Here is a 16,661-nt window from a genome sequence, read left to right on the forward strand (position 1 = left end):
CAGGCTCCTCAAAACATGGGATTCTGGAGGCAAGAATACTGGAATGGGTTGCCATGCCCTCCTCCAAGGAATCTTCCTAATCCAGGGATCGAACCCATGTCTCTTATGTCTTCTGAGTTGACAGGTGGGTTCTTTACCACTGACGCTTACTTGGGAAGCCCCAAATATGTTTAAGTCTGTCTTTTTTTGTGAGAAGTGTTATGACAGTATGGTAGTTAATAGGACAGTGTGGTAATTAGACAAATCAAAACAAGACAAAGCCTCACCATCTGATATACATCCTTTACATGTATTGTTGTTACATGATCCATCTTCATATTTTTAACTCAAGAAAAAATAGAATAAAGTAATTGTACAAGTTCTTCTAAGGCATTTTGTTTACACTGTGCTTGACTTCAGCCTACTTTTTGTATACTATAGGACATTTTCCAAGTTGCTGTGTAAAAATATCGAGGGCTCAGTAGATGGCGCTGCTATACTATCCTTTTGGTCAGATTTAAGAATTGTTGCTTTCTGGGATACTAGTCAAAAACAGGAGTTGGGAGGGAAACTCAGATTTCTTAACCTAATTCTAGGCAGATATCAAGATTCTGAGTCTTATTTTTTCCAAACCCTTTAAAATTCTGCACCTTAAACAAATTAGAAATGTTGTGAAAACATTTGTTCCTTGGGTATTTCTCTTAAAAAAAAAAAAGTATTGAAGCATAGTTGATTTACAATGTTCTATTAATTTCTGCAGTACAGCAAAGTTTTGAGTATATATTCTTTTCCATTATGGTTTATCACAGGATATTGAATTTAGTTCTCTGGGATATACAGTAGGACTTTGTTGTTTATCTGTTCCATACATACTAGTTTGCGTCTGCTAATCCCAAACTCCCAATCCTTACCTCCCCCAGCCCCGTCCCCCTTGGCAACCACCAGTCTGTTCTCTGTGTCTGTGTGGAAACTTTGGCTGCTCTTCATCTTCCCTAACACTCTCTGTCAATCTTCTTTTTCTAAAAAACTTTTTTTTTATTGAAAATTTCAAGTGTATACAAAAATAGAATAGAAGAATAAACTTTTATGTTTCATCATTTAAATATTGTTGTTCAGTTGCTAAGTCGTGTCTGACTCTTTGCAACTCCATGAACTGCATGCAGCACACCAGGCTCCCTTGTCCTTCATTGTCTTCCTGAGTTTGGTGAAACTCATGTCCATTGAGTCAGTGATTCCATCCTACCATCTCAGCCTCTATCACCCCCTTCTCCTCTTGCCCTCAGTCTTTCCCAGCATCAGGGTCTTTTCTGATGAGTAGGCTCTTCACATCAGGAGGCCAAACCATTGGAGCTTTACTTTCAGCAAAGAATATTCAGGGTTGACTTCCTTTAGGATTGACTGGTGATCTCCTTACTGTCCAAGAGGCTCTCAAGAGCCTTCTTCAGCACCACAGTTCGAAAGCATCAACTCTTTGGCGCCCATTCATGGCCCATCTTGACTGATATATACCCATCCATCTCCCCCAGATTATTTGAAACAACTCTTATCATCCCAGGATGTTACTCTAAAAGATAAGGATTCTTTCTCTTAACCGTAACCTCAATACCATGATCACACTTAAAAATAATCAGTAATTATTCCTTAATCACATAAAATAACTAGTCAAGGTACAAATATTCACAATTGTCCCATCGCATTTTTGCAGTTTGTTTGACTCAGGATTCAAAGTAAAATACATAAAATGCAAACATAGGTGTGTCTCTAAAAAGTCTTTGAATCTATGGATTCTTTCCTCTGTGTCTCCCTCCTGCCCCTTTGATTTTTAAAAAACGGGGCTGCTCATCCTATAGACTTTCCCACAATCTGGATTTTGCCGATTGCGTCCCAGGTTGTTTACTTTGCTCCTTTGTCTCCATATTTTCTGAAAATTGGTGTCATATTTGATAGGATTTAAGTCCAGTTTTTTTGGCCCCAGTTTGCAAAGTGCTCCAGTATATCCTCTCGGTATCTCTTTCCAGTCAAGGAGTTGGGCCTCTCTGCAAGGACTAAAGTCACATTTCAAACAACAAGAGGCAGGAATTCCCAGTTATTCATGTACATGCTATATGTGACTTTTCCCTTCTTTCTACACCTACATTACATGGCAATCTGGGAGGGGTTCCTTAACTGAAACATTTGCTGCATCCAAATAATAACTTCTTTGCCAAAAATGATTCCTTATATACTTTGGATTCTGCAAGCCCAAGTTTCTTCTCCAATTTATAATCTAATTTTATTTTTCATGCACCTGGGGCTTTCAAGGTTGGAATCCAGAAAACTTAAAAATTATCTTATATTGTTCTATTTAATTATTAAAAAGTAAACCAGATAACCTTCCATCTGTCCAGGCTATTTGGCTGAATTAAGAGAAGGCAAAACAGAGTGAAAGCTAATTGCTCCCCTAAAACCCCAGAGAAAATTAAGTGATATGACATTTTCTCTTATATTCATAAACTTGCTGAATAATATGTTAAAGGGGAGAAAGAAAACAGGTCTACAATATTGTTGAAATTTAACTTCATATTTATCTCTTTTTCTCTTCAAATTCTCAGTTACGGAACTAAACCAAAGAAAGGAAATAAAACATGAAGGAGAAAAGAGGAGCCTTTTGTTTAAATTGGTAGAAAAATCATAAGCCTAGACTGGGATCTGCCGTTTTCATGCTTCATCTAAGTATCTGTGGAACTTCAAATTATCTCTAAAAACACAAATATAAAAAGGAAGAAAATTCTCTATTATGTTTCTAAACCTTGGGTTGCAGTGGGGGAGATGATAATGCTAGCATCTTTCTTGCTTTTACCATATTATGGCACGTTTTCCTTGATGTGATTTTTTTTTTTTTTTTTTACAGTGGGACATTATTTAAGTCATTGTTTGTCACGGTGTTTAAAAAATAATCTTTTTTTTGTTGTTGCCTTCCTGGGTCTGGCAGATCTGCTGGAGAAGGGATAGGCTACCCACTCCAGTATTCTTGGGCTTTCTTCATGGCTCAGCTGGTAAAGAATCTGCCTGCAATGCAGGAGACCTGGGTTTGATCCCTGGGTTGTGAAGATCCCCTAGAGAAGGGAAAGGCTACCCACTCCGGTATTCTGGCCTGGAGAAATCCGTGGACTGTATAGAGTCAGACATGACTGAGCGACTTTCACTAGAAAAGGGTTGACATACAATAGTGTGTTAGTTCAGGTGTACACATAGCAATCTGACAAATACATTACCAAATGACCACCAGGACAAGCCCAGTAACCCTCTGTAACCATGCAGTACAGCGCTATTGACTATATTCCTTATGCTGTATACTAATTACATCTCCATGACATTTACTTTATAACTGGAAGTTTGTATCTCTTAACCCTTTTCACCTATTCCTCCCAACCCCTACCCCATTTCCTTTAACAAATAATCATTTTTGATCACCTTTATTCTTGTTTAAATTCACTTCAGTAAAATACTTGTTAAAAATAAAATCTAAATATTGACCGATAGATAATTAGATGGTTGATAGATTAAATTTTTTTTTTTTTTCCCCGCGAGACTGTTAAGGGTATCTGTGGACACACAGAGAAAGTATTTTGCAGGATGGAGATGTTAACTAACTTTCTCCATGACTAAATGTTAGGCTTTCTAAAGCTGTGATAGCTATTGAAGAATTTCTTCAATAGTAATTATTCACCATCCTTGAACACAAAGGGTTCACTAACGAGTAAACAATCTATCTTACTCAAGACTGAGAGGTGCAGGAAAATTAGGAGGCCAGGGTCACACTTACTGAAAGGGTCCATTCCCATCAGGTAAAGGAGGAGAAATGCACAGCATGACCCACAGCTCATTAGACGTGGGAGGAAGCCTAGAGTCATTTCATGATGGGAAACCAGGCGTAGAAGGGATAACTGATCATTTCACCATCTCACGCCTTGTTAGAGGCAGAGCAAGAAGTAGATCTGAGAAACCCTGATTTTGAGTCCCTCTCAATACATTCTGGTGCCTTAGTAAGCCTAAAGGGCATCAGGGAAAACCACGTGTTACAACCAGTCCCTGGTGGTTTTATTTATTTTATTTTAATGTGATTTAATTTTTAATAGGGCTTCCCTGGTGGCTCAAATGGTAAGGAATCTCCCTGGATTGCGGGAGATCTGAGCTCAATCCCTGGGTCAGGAAGATCCTCTGGAGAAGGGAATGGCAATCCACTCCAGTATGCTTGCCTGGAGAATTCCAGGGACAGAGGAGCCTTGTGGGCTACAGTCCATCGGGTTGCAAAGAGTCAGACACAACTGAGCAACACACACACACACAATTTTTAATAATAAATGATTGTTTCAAGTCACTCTGTTTTGGAGTGTCTTTTATCTTTAATTTAATTTTAAAAATTTGTCTGTGCCATATGGCATACAGGATCTTAGTCCCCCAACCAGGGATCGAACCCATGTGCCCTTCATTGGAAGCATAGAGTCTTAGGCATGTCCCCAGACAATGGTGTTTTTAAATGAATGCTGTATTGTTTAAGGCCACAGACGAGAACACAGTCTTCAGATCTAAGGTTGTGTTAATACTTTTTTTTCATGTTTTCCAATCACACACTTGAAGATTAACAGTATCTTCAGCAAAGTCATCTTTCAGAGTTGTGGTAAACAATACACAAATGTAGGGACTTCTCTGGAAGCCCACTGGTTACGATTCTTTATTTCTACTGCAGGGGTTGCAGGTTCGATCCCTGGTCAGAGAACTAAGATCCCACATGCTGCGCTGCCCCCTTCCTCTCAAAAGCAACACACAAATACAGTAAAATCCCCCACTTATAAACCTTCAGGTTTCGAACTTTCGAAGATGTGAACATGCATTCCTATGACCAGTCACGTAAGTTAGTTCACATGTCTGGTGTACATTGTCACGTGCATCCATCCTCTACAAATGGTTGTATTTTTGTGCACTTTACTGTACAGCACTGATAGAGTACAGTAGTGCAGTATCTTTATTTCAAGCCCAGGATATTGGGAAGCAAGTAAGTATAAAAGCAGTGGTATTATAGCCAATTGTGTTAGTTGGGTACATAGGCTAACTTTATTGGACTTATAGACAAATTGGACTTACGAACATGCTCTCAGAATGGAACTCAGTTATATGTAGGGGATTTACTGTTTGTGTGTGTGTCTATAACAATAGGAATTCTTCTATTTGAGGAGTCAGCCACCAGAGGGTGGCACTGCTAATTCGCTTCAGTCATGTCCGACTCTGTGTGACCCCATAGATGGCAGGCCACAAGGCTCCCCCCTCCCTGGGATTCTCCAGGCAAGAACACTGGAGTGGGTTGCCATTTCCTTCTCCAATGCATGAAAGTGAAAAGTGAAAGTGAAGTCGCTCAGTCGTGTCCGACTCTTAGCGACCCCATGGACTGCAGCCTACCAGGCTCCTCCATCCATGGGATTTTCCAGGCAAGAGTACTGGAGTGGGGTGCCATGGCACACAATCTCTCTTTCTCCACGGAGGGTGAACATTATCTGACCTGTTATTGATATAACTTACTGCAGGAAGGACTGGGCCCCTGTCTGCTTGCTTCCCCTGCCCCTGTGTTACCTCCTGCCCTCATCTGCTGGGGTCTGGGCTGTGTCAGAGCATTCCCTCTGGTTTCCTGGTTTCCAGCCTTCCATGCTGCTGCCAGAGAGGTATTTATGACTACATGGCTTTCTTGTTTAAAATTCTTCATGGGCATTGTCTCTTTAGGGGATTCCATGGCATCTATTTTAGCCATTTATCACAGGAAATTGCAATGGTTTGTTTATGCGCCTGCCTTCTATAAGAGCATCCTCTAAGATGAGATCTTAGCTCCATTCTTTCTTTATTTTTATTTTTGGTAGCCCGAACTCCTAGCCGGATTAAAGGAAGGGTCCATCATCAGTGAGAAACTCTACCGTCCCTATAATATTTTGACACACGTAGAAGTTCACTGGCTGTCTTTGCCTTGCCTCTGATTCATATACTAGAAGACCAAGGAGGGGTCTGAAATGCTGCCTTGAAGGGGGCATTCCTCGTTATAGCCACTTGAAGAGGGCTCTGGAGTTCACCATTGCTTGAAACATACACTTATGTACTTAAAAAATTGAACATCTTAAAGGGGATTTGCTCACAGCTGACAGGAGTAAGGCTATGTGGACTAGAGCCCGAGGCATGTGACAGGTGGGGTGCCTGGGAGATCAGGAGGGAGCAAGACAGTTGTCCCAGGGGAGGTTTCCAACAAAACGCTTAGGTCTCTCGGTCAAGGGGGAGATGGCCTTGTTCGCACCAGCAGTCCTCTCCTGGACCATTTTGACAGCAGGGCTCTGTTTTGCTAACCCTTGAATTAAATAATGCAGATAAATGGTCAATTAAAAAAGTTTTGGTTCTTTTATACTTGGGAACTTGGGAAGGCACGTGATAAAAAAGAAACTCAAGTAGTACAAAAGGACAAAATAAAATTTGTTTTAAAAAGAGCAAGCAAGAAGCTTTTAGTTTGTCTATTTCGTCTTCCTTACTTTTTATTTTTCCTCATGGAAAATACACTCCTTTCCCCAATGTTTGAAACTATTTTATTTTCAAAAGGATTGGTCAGTTATCATCATAGTTTTATAAGCTTCCTGATCTGAGTTTTAAAGAGGTCCCATCTAAAATGTGGTCATGCAGTTATTCATATTTATACACATTCTTCTCAACTCTGGGTTTACAAAACTCATAACACACTTACCTACATCAGCACTGAGCAGCTGGTATAGGATGTTGGCTAGAAATGAGCATGGTGGGAAAATCAGATGCCTAATTTCTGCACCAATTAGTTGCAAATGAAAGTTGGATTGAAACCCTCAGAATAACTTGAGTTTGTAACCTTTCCCTTCTCACATCTTGCTGGCAAATGATGTACAGCAGGGAAAAAAAATCTGGAGTTGAATAGAGGATTATTCTGTTTTGTCTAGACATAAAATCTATGCCTAGACTTAGAACAATTTAGAAGAATAGGTGAAAATTATTGCTATATCTAAATAAGTCCCAGTTGTAGGAGATCTTGAGACAAAAATATTTTCAAGGAATGTTGATATTTCAAAGATGCAAATGAGACTTCTGTATTTTGGATTTGATGAGTACTTAATACTGACTCCATTTTGAAGATATAAAATTTTAAAGGGTGTTGACAATTTAAATATTTCTTAATGTGGTCCCTATTGCATCGTTTAAAAAGCTGTGGAAATGAAGAAAAAGATTACAGACTGGAAGCATGCTAAAGCTTTGGGGAAAATCTGGTGTTTCAAAGGCAGGTGATAAAAAAGAATCAAGAAAAAATATCTTGAGACACAAAACAAGAGAACCCATTGGAGAAAGGGATTTTTATGACAATTTGAAGGTTCCACAGCCTGTTGACCTATATAGTTGTCATTCAAGATAAAGTGTTTGGTGTGTTGCTATGTGCAGAGAGGCAGTCGGTAAAAATTGTTGCTGGTGATGAAAAGTTTATTATGGAGAAAAAAGGAATTTTGTGGATGAAGGAAAGGAAATTTGTAAGACAACACATCCAAATGTCTTAAATGACCTTAGAATATTTTTTAAAAGATAGATAACTGGGAACTTCCTTGGTGGTCCAGTGGTAGGACTCAATGCTCTCAATGCAGGGGGCACAGGTTTGATACCTGTTCAAGGAACTAAGATCCTGCATGCCACATAGGATGCACAGCCAAAAAAGAGTAAAGTTAACTGAGTCTTGTAATAATGTATAATGTAAAATAATCTGAAAAAGAAAAAAATATGTATGTATAACTGAATTACTTTTCACTATACCTGAAACATTGTAAATCAACTACAATACAAAATTTTAAAAAGGTATATAGATAACTGAGTAAACTATTTTCTTCAAGTATACAATAAGGATTTGAAGTGATTATCTGAGCAAATAAATTAATTCATTCTATGCTAAAACATTTCAGGTAGAAATAAAAATTGAATTTCCATAGCCTTCTGTGCTGTGCTTAGTCACTTAGTTGTTTCCAACTCTTTGCAACCCCATGGACTGCAGTCCACCAGGCTCCGCTGTCCATGGGGATTCTCCAGGCAAGAATACTGGAGTGGGTTGCCATGCTGTCCTCCAGGGTAGCTTCCCAACTCAGGGATTGAATCCAGGTCTCCTGCGTTGCAAGTGGATTCTTTACCAGACTGAGTCACCAGGGAGTGACTGGAGTGGGTAGCCTATCCCTCTTCAGGGGATCTGCCTGACCCAGGAATCAAACTGGGGTCTCCTGCATTGCAGGCAGATTCTTTACCAGATGAGCTACCAGGGAACCCCCAGTAGCCTTCTATTGACATACAGTGTTCAGTGATTCACCTAACCTGGTAAAAGCATGTGTTATAGATAATTGTTCAGATTACGTATTAAGTATTTACTGTGATTTCTGAAGTTCACATGTTGACAAGCTTTGTTTTTTAAAGCCTTAAGTGATTTTTTTACAATATTGCTTCTGTTTGACATTTTTGGTTCTTTGGCTGCAAGGCATGTGGAAATCTTAGCTCCCCAACCAGGGATAGAATCTGCAGCCCCTGCATTGTCTTAACTACAGGACCACCAGGGAAGTCACCATTGGCTTTTTTTTTTTTTTTTAACAGATTCCCTTTAAATTTTTTTAAAATTTATTTATTTTTTGCTATGCTGTGTCTTTGTTGCTGTGAGGGCTTTTCTCTAGTTGAGGAGAGGCGGTGGGGGCAAGGAGGGACTACTCTCCATGTGAGGAACTCAGCCTTGGATTTACAGTGGTTTGTCTTGTTGCAGAGCATGGGCTCTAAGGGGTGTGGGCTTTAGTAGCTGTGGCTCCAGAGCTCTAGCGCGCAGGCCCAGTGGTTGTGGTGTATGGTCTTAGTTGCTCTGGGGTTTGTGGGATCTTCCCAGACCAGGAATAGAACCAGTGTCTCCTGCATGGCAGAGGGATTCCTTACCACTAAGCCAGGAGGAAAGCCCCCCACTGATTATTCTTAAATGAATGTTTTCAAGTTAGATTCCTCTACTAGGATTCCCTTCTTCTAGGGAATATCTCCTTCATTCCAATATTTACACAAAGATAATGCCTGGCTGTTTTTTTAAGTGAACAAAGTTTGTTGGAGGGGAGTCCAGAATTAGAAAAACAAAGACAATTTGAAATGCATACTCCTTCATTTGAGGATTTTTCACTGGATTTGCTTTGCTGCCAGGTTCCAGTTGGCCGATCTTTCTTACCCTGTTTTGCCTCCATGATTTTGTTTGGGGTGAAGGAATGGAGAAGACAGTTGACCCTGAGTTGTATCTGAAGTTGGCCGTGGGGTGATGGGGGAACGGAGTGTTCTCTCCTGCTCAGGGAAGCTGCCTTTCATTCACCACGGGACATGGAGTCTCCGGGCACATCCTACATGGGGCTGTTTTAATTCTCAGCGAGGTCAGAAGATTTCCTTTCCCTCAGGGTTCACAGTCATTTGCAATCTCCCAATCTTTCCGCTACCTGTTAGACAAACTCCCTGCCATAAACTGGACAGAACTTCAAAAGACAAAGTTCGCCACCACACGAGGTGGTGCTGGGATGACAGAACTCCCTTCTGTGGGGAAGGGGGGAAGGGAAACCTGCCACGGGCTGGGACTCAGGTGCCCCGCAATGTGCAGACTCTCTCAGTGACCGTTCCCACCCCAGAAGGTAGACATGTGCCTTTCTCCTTACAGAGAAAGAAGGCAGCCAGGGAAACCCAGCACAGACTCACAGGGTGAGAAGGAACGTCACTTAGCAGGAACTCCAAAAAACACGAAAACAAAACTTGTGGTTTTAGATCTTGTAGAAGTGAAAGGAGAAAAAGAGGTAAGAAGGGAGAGGACTCATGCTTCCATGGAGAAAAGCAGTCCTAGCAGAGGTGAGGCTGGGAAGTCAGTCAGTAATAACTTTATTCCCCTAGCAATGACTGAATTAAAAAATAAATATCTCAGGGGCCCCCTTTTGTTGCCAGACAATGGTTTAGGAGCCAAAACTCCATTAGTGAAAGACCAAGTCTCTCCTATCATGGAATTTATGAATAAATTGAGTAAAGAAGATGTGGCATATATATACAATGGAATAAAAGAATGAAATAGTGCCATTTGCAGCAACAACGATGAACCTAGAGGTTGTCATACTAAGCAAAGTAAGCCAGAAAGAGAGACAAATACCATACATTGTCACTTGTACGTGGAACCTAAAATATGACACAAATGAACTTATCTATGAAACAGAAACAGACTCACAGACAGAGAGAACAGACCTGTGGTTGCCAAGGGGAAGGGAGCTGGGAGAGGGATGGAGTGGGAGGTTGAGGCTAGCAGATATAAGCTATTATGTACGGGGTGGATGAACAACAAGGTCCTGCTGCGTAGCACAGGGAAGTATATTCAATATTCTGTGATAAGCCATAATGGAAAAGAATAGGAAAAAGAATGTGTATATATATGTATAAGAATGTATATATATGTATATGTATGAGTCATTTTTCTGTAGAGTAGAAATTAACATTGTAAATATAATATTCCAGTACTAGAGATAGATAGGAGAAGGCAATGGCACCCCACTCCAGTACCCTTGCCTGGAAAATCCCATGGACAGAGGAGCCTGGTGGGCTGCAGTCCATGGGGTCGCTAAGAGTCGGACATGACTGAGCAACTTCACTTTCACTTTTCACTTTCATGCATTGGAGAAGGAAATAGCAACCCATTCCAGTGATCTTGCCTGGAGAATCCCAGGGATGGCGGAGCCTGGTGGGCTGCCGTCTATGGGGTCACACAGAGTCGGACACGACTGAAGTGACTTGGCAGCAGCAGCAGCAGAGATAGATAATTGGAGAAGGCAATGGCACCCCACTCCAGTACTCTTGCCTGGAAAAGCCCATGGACGGAGGAGCCTGGTAGGCTGCAGTCCATGGGGTCGCCAAGCTTCGGACATGACTGAGCGACTTAACTTTCACTTTTCACTTTCATGCATTGGAGAAGGAAATGACAACCCACTCCAGTGTTCTTGCCTGGAGAATCCCACGGATGGGGGAGCCTGATGGGCTTCTGTCTATGGGGTCACACAGAGTTGGAAACGACTGAAGTGACTTAGCAGCAGCAGAGATAGATAATAACCAGGTATCTCATTAAACAAATAAATAGACCATGTAAGTTCAACTGGTAATAGGTGCTGGGAAGTAAAATAAACCAGGGACTAAAGAGTAATGTGTTTGTGCTTAATTGATAAGGAATCAGGGAAGGCTTCTGGGAGGAGCTGGTATTTCAACAGAGCACTTCGAATGAGGAGTGAACAAGTCATGTGTGTGATTTATTACTAAAACTAGAGAGGTCTTTTCTTTCCCTCCAGATCAGGAGGGAGGTTGTCCCCAGAAGTGGGACCACAGCCCCACTTCTGGAATCACAAAGAGACCAGGGAATTAGAGATCTTCTGTAGCCATGAGGATGGAGGGGACTAATGTCAGAGTTGTGGCTGGGCTACTGGATCTGAGAAGGGGTAAAGGGGTGGCAATACCCCCAGTTCCTGTGAAGCTGTGACCCAGATTTCAAGCTGGGTGACAGGGGGTGGAGGAAAAGGTCTGGTTGGCTCTGGAGGGATAGGACATGAATTCCAGCACTGTCACTCATCAACTGGCTGACCTGGGCAAGGTATTTGACATCTCTGTGCATCCGTTTATTTATCTGGACAATGGGGTTTGAATGGTCCTTCTGTCATAGGGTTATGGCTTAGATTAACTGAGCTAATATGTATGTAGCATCCTTAGGATAGTGCCTGGCACATAATAAATTCTATACATATGCGGCTTTTTTAAAAATTGGAGTATAATTGCTTTACAATGTTGTGTTAGTTTGTGCTGTACAACGAAGTGGGTTGGCTCTATGTACATATATATCCACTCCCTCTTAAGCCTCCCTCCCCCCATTCCACCTCTCTAGGTCATCACAGAGCATTTAGCTGAGCTCCCTGTGCTATACAGCTGCTTCCCACTAGTTATCTGTTTTATACAGGGTAGTGTATATATGTCAAACCTAATCTCACGATTCATCCCACCTCTCTTTCCCCCAGTCCCCCTCCCTCTCCATATACACATGTCTGTTCTCTACATTTGTATCTCTATTCCTGCTCTGGGAATAAGTTCACCTGTACCATTTTTCTATGTTCCACATATAAGCGATAATTTATGATATTTGTTTTTCTCTTTCTTACTTCACTCTGTATGACAGTCTCTTGTTCCATCCAAGTCTCTACTGATGACCCAATTTCCTTCCTTTTTACGCGGCCCCATGGGATGTAGCCCACCAGGCTCCTCTATCCATGGAATTTTCCAGGCAAGAATACTGGAGTAGGTAGTCCTTCCCTTCATTAGGGGATCTTCTCGACCCAGGGACTGAACCCAGATCTCCTGGATTGCAGATGGGTTCTTCACCATCTGAGCCACCAGGGAAGCCCCCCAAATATGGAATGATTCATGAATTTGCATGTCATCCTTGCTCAAGGGCCATGCTAGTCTTCGCTGCTGCTGCTGCTAAGTCGCTTCAGTTGTGTCCGACTCTGTGTGACCCCATAGACAGCAGCCCGCCAGGCTCCTCCGTCCCTGGGATTCTCCAGACAAGAACACTGGAGTGGGTTGCCATTTCCTTCTCCAATGCATGAAAGTGAAAAGTGAAAGTGAAGTTACTCAGTTGTGTCCGACTCTTCGCCACCCCATGGGCTGCAGCCTACCAGGCTCCTCTGCCCATGGGATTTTCCAGGCAAGAGTACTGGAGTGGGTTGCCATTGCCTTCTCCGCTAGTCTTCTCTATAATGTTCCAATTTTAGTATATGTGCTGCCAAAGCGAGCACTTTTAATGGCTGAGTAGTATTCCGCTGTATATATGTGCCACATCTTCTCTATGTGTTCCTCTGTTGTTGGCCTGTGGCTGTTATTAACACATCACCCTCCTCAGGGGACCCAAAGCTCTCCCCGCTTTTCCTGCACCCCCATTCAAGAGGCTGATTAAACATGGCTGACAATAAGTCATTGTTTTACCCTGTTGAAGCCAGTGTCTTCAGGATGTACGTGGCCCCTGCAGCTTTCCTTACTGAATCCAAACATGAAAAGGGTGAATGTTTTCACCTCCCAAACAGCCCAGTGAAAGGCACAGGGAAGATGCTGTGGCTTCTGGGAGCTTTTGCTGACTCCTGGAGAGGATTGCTTCCATAGCAATGAATACAACTTTCTGGCCTCTTTCTACATAGACCTGAGAGGGGGGAAATTACACATTGAATCTTCCTTCAGAAACCTAGGGACATCTTCGCTGTTGTTGTTCAGTCGCTCAGTTGTGTCCGACTCTTTGCAACCCCATGGACAGCAGCACCTTAAGCACTATGTCTTTTAAGTCCCTTTGCAGAGAATTCTACTCTGTAGCTTGAAGGAATATGCAACAGAAATAGAGAACATGGTGATCATTTAAAAAAATGCCCTTCTGATTATGCCACTCCTCTGCCTGAGACATTTAATTTTATTTGCTTATTAAAAATTTTTTTTTAATTTGTTTATTGAGTTATGCTGAATCTTAGTTGCAGCACATAGGATTCTGGCTCTTCATTGCTGCACACAGGGTTTATAAATGGCATGCAAACTCTTAGTTGTGGCATGTGGGATCTAGTTCCCTGCCCAAGGGTTGCACCCAGGTCCCTGCATTGGGAGTGTGGAGTCTTAGCCACTGGACCACCAGGGAAGTCCCACGTCAAAGACACTTTAATATTAAAACTGGCCTGTTGCTTCCTGGACAAAGTGCAAGCTCCGGCTTGAGAACATTCATGCTCAGCCCCTACTTGCCTTTCCAGCTTCGTTGATCCACTCCCCGCAGGCCTCCCCATGGAACATCTTCCAGTTTTTGCAGCCAGTCAAGCTCTTTCTGGTCTCCACTTTTTTCTTTTTTTTTTTTTTCTGGCCATGCCTCACAGCATGTAGGATCTTAGTTCCCCGGTCTGGGATTAAACTCACGTCCCTTGCAGTGGAAATGTGGAGTCTTAGCCACAGGACCCCAGGGAAGCCTCTGGCCTTCACGTCTGCTGTGTGCTGCTCCTCAGCCTGAAGCATGGCTCCCTACTCCCTAGCCTCTGCTGTCCTTTACCTGACCAACCTAATTCATCCTGAAAGTCTCTGCTTACCATTCTTTCTTCAGGGCAGCCCTCTCGGGTCTTCCAAGTCTGGTTAGGGGCCCTCTTAGGGGCTGACTTGGCAATTGTCACTTTCCTCATCACTGACAGTATTAAATTGTGACTCAGAGAGGTCTGAGAACCTCCTCAAATGTTCCCCATCCAGCTGGACCTTCAGTGTCAGAGTAGGGATTGATGAGTTTATAGATTGAAGGCATGTTCTTTGCTTTCAGGGGTTTACAGTTTGTTTGATGGGAAGGCTGAAGATTACACTGAACACACATTTCAGTGAGTTTCTCCAGTGAGTGGGTTTCTGGGAAGATTTTGCCCAAAGTCAGATCACAGAAGACTGAGAGCATTGAGAGATGAGGCTGGGGAAGCAAGCAGGGGGCCAATCACAATGCCTTTGTAAGTGAGATGAAAGAGTGTGGAGTCATCGGAGCACAGTAGGTGACAAAGAAGAGTGTTAAGCGAGGGAGATTGGCTTTCCTCAAAGCTGACCACGACAAAACAATTACACACGTCTTATCTGCACAGTCCAGCCCTGATTAGCTTCTTTTCCTCCAGGGAATTGGAAAGCCTCACTTTTGAGACTCACGCCGATGTGTCAAAGTCCAATGCTGCCCCTCATCAGCTGTGCAACCTGATACAAGTGAGTTCAGTCCTCCAAACAGCAATATCATTATAGAAACCACAGCAGCAATACCAGGACCTACTTATCTGGATTTTGAGAATTAAAGGAGATAATAAAGCAAAGGGACTGGAACAGAATACAGAAGTAAATCATAACAACGGTGGACAGTAACAGTGACAGTAGAAATAATAATAGGAATCCTACACATGAAAAGATGCTCAAGATTGCTAATTATTAGAAAAGTGCAAATCAAAACTACAAATGAGGTACCACCTCACACCAATCAGAAGGCCATCACCAAAAGGTCTAAAATAATAAATGCTGGAGAGGGTGTGGAGAAAAGGGAACCCTCCTGTACTGTTAGTGGGAATATAATTGATACAGCCACTATGGAAAACTATGGAGCTTCTTTACAAAAGTGAAAATAGAGTTACCATATGACTCTGCAATCCCACTCCTGGCATATATCCAGAGAAACTCTGATTTGAAAAGATACCTGAACCCCAATGTTCATAGTGGCACTGTTTACAATAGCCAAGAGATGGAAGCAACCTGGATGTCCATCAACCAATGAATGGATAATGAAGATATGGTATAAGGCTTCTGTGGTGATCTGGTGATTGAGAATCTGCCTGCCAATGCAGGGGACATGGGTTCTATTCCTGCTCTGGGAAGGTCAAACATGCCATGGAGCAACTAAGCCCCTGGACCATAACTACTGAGCCCATGTGCCACAGCTACTGAAACCTGAGCACCTAGAACCCATGCTCTGCAGCTAGAGAGTGGCCCCCACTCTCCACAACTAGAGAAAGCCCACACATGGCAGCAAAGACCCAGCACAGCCAAAAATAAATACAATTTTAAAAAAGGAAGATGTGGGACGTATATACAATGGAATACTACTCAACCATTAAAAAGAAGGAAATAATGTCATTTGCAGCAACACGGATGGACACAGAGATTGTCATACTGAGTGAAGCAAGTCAGAGAAAGACAAATATATAATATTACTTATATGTGGAATCTAAAAAATGATACAAATGAACTTATCTATAAAACAGAAATAGATTCACAGACATAGGAAAAATGCTTATGGTTACCAAAGGGGAAACGATTAGGGAGGGATAAATTAGGAGCTTGGGATTAATAGATACGCACAACTACATATAAAATAGATAATCAACAAGGACTTACTGTATAGCAAGGGGTACTATATTCAATATCTTATAATAAACTAAAATGAAAAAGAATCTGAAAAGAAAAATATATATATATGTATCTGAATCACTTTGCTGTACATCTGAAACTAATGCAGCATTGTAAATCGGCTATACTTCAACAAAAAATAATGAGTGCTACAGGTATTCTTTCAAAGTAACAGCATGCGGCGGCTGTTCACAGGGTTGTTAACTCATATTGTGCAGATGCTGTTTCCTGAGGGCAGCCCCCTGGGAGGTCTCCCTCCCTCGCCTCCATCCCCCATCCCTCGTCTATTGCACAGGATTGACACTGCCCCAGTAGCAGGGAGTCCCTGGAGCTAAAGGACCCCTCACTAAAGCAGAAGAAGTGGAATGCGGAGGGCAGGAGGGGAGAGAGGAAAGGACAGAAGGGTCTGGGTGGGTAAGAATAGTCTGGAAATCTAAGGAGAAAGAGGCTTTTCTTCTGACAGGCAGGGATTAGCCATGCACTGCCCCCTCCCCCCAACACATAGCATGCATGTTTGCTTGCATATATGTGCATGTCCACACACACACACACACACACAGTGAAAAAGCATGGGGCGGGGAAGCTTGCGGGAGTGGTAGAAAGATATTTATTCTCAGACTTCCCCTTGTGGACTACATAATAGGATAAATGGCTTTAAA

The 16,661-nt window shown here is 42.3% G+C and overlaps 1 pseudogene; it reads right to left on the reverse strand.

Moving 5' to 3' along the window:
* Window positions 1-12,468: 12,468 nt before the first annotated feature.
* On the reverse strand, window positions 12,469-12,860 carry LOC139186708 (U6 spliceosomal RNA; annotated as a pseudogene).
* Window positions 12,861-16,661: the final 3,801 nt, after the last annotated feature.

Source organism: Bos indicus, chromosome 13, assembly GCF_029378745.1.
Source record: "Bos indicus isolate NIAB-ARS_2022 breed Sahiwal x Tharparkar chromosome 13, NIAB-ARS_B.indTharparkar_mat_pri_1.0, whole genome shotgun sequence".
NCBI lineage: Eukaryota > Metazoa > Chordata > Mammalia > Artiodactyla > Bovidae > Bos > Bos indicus.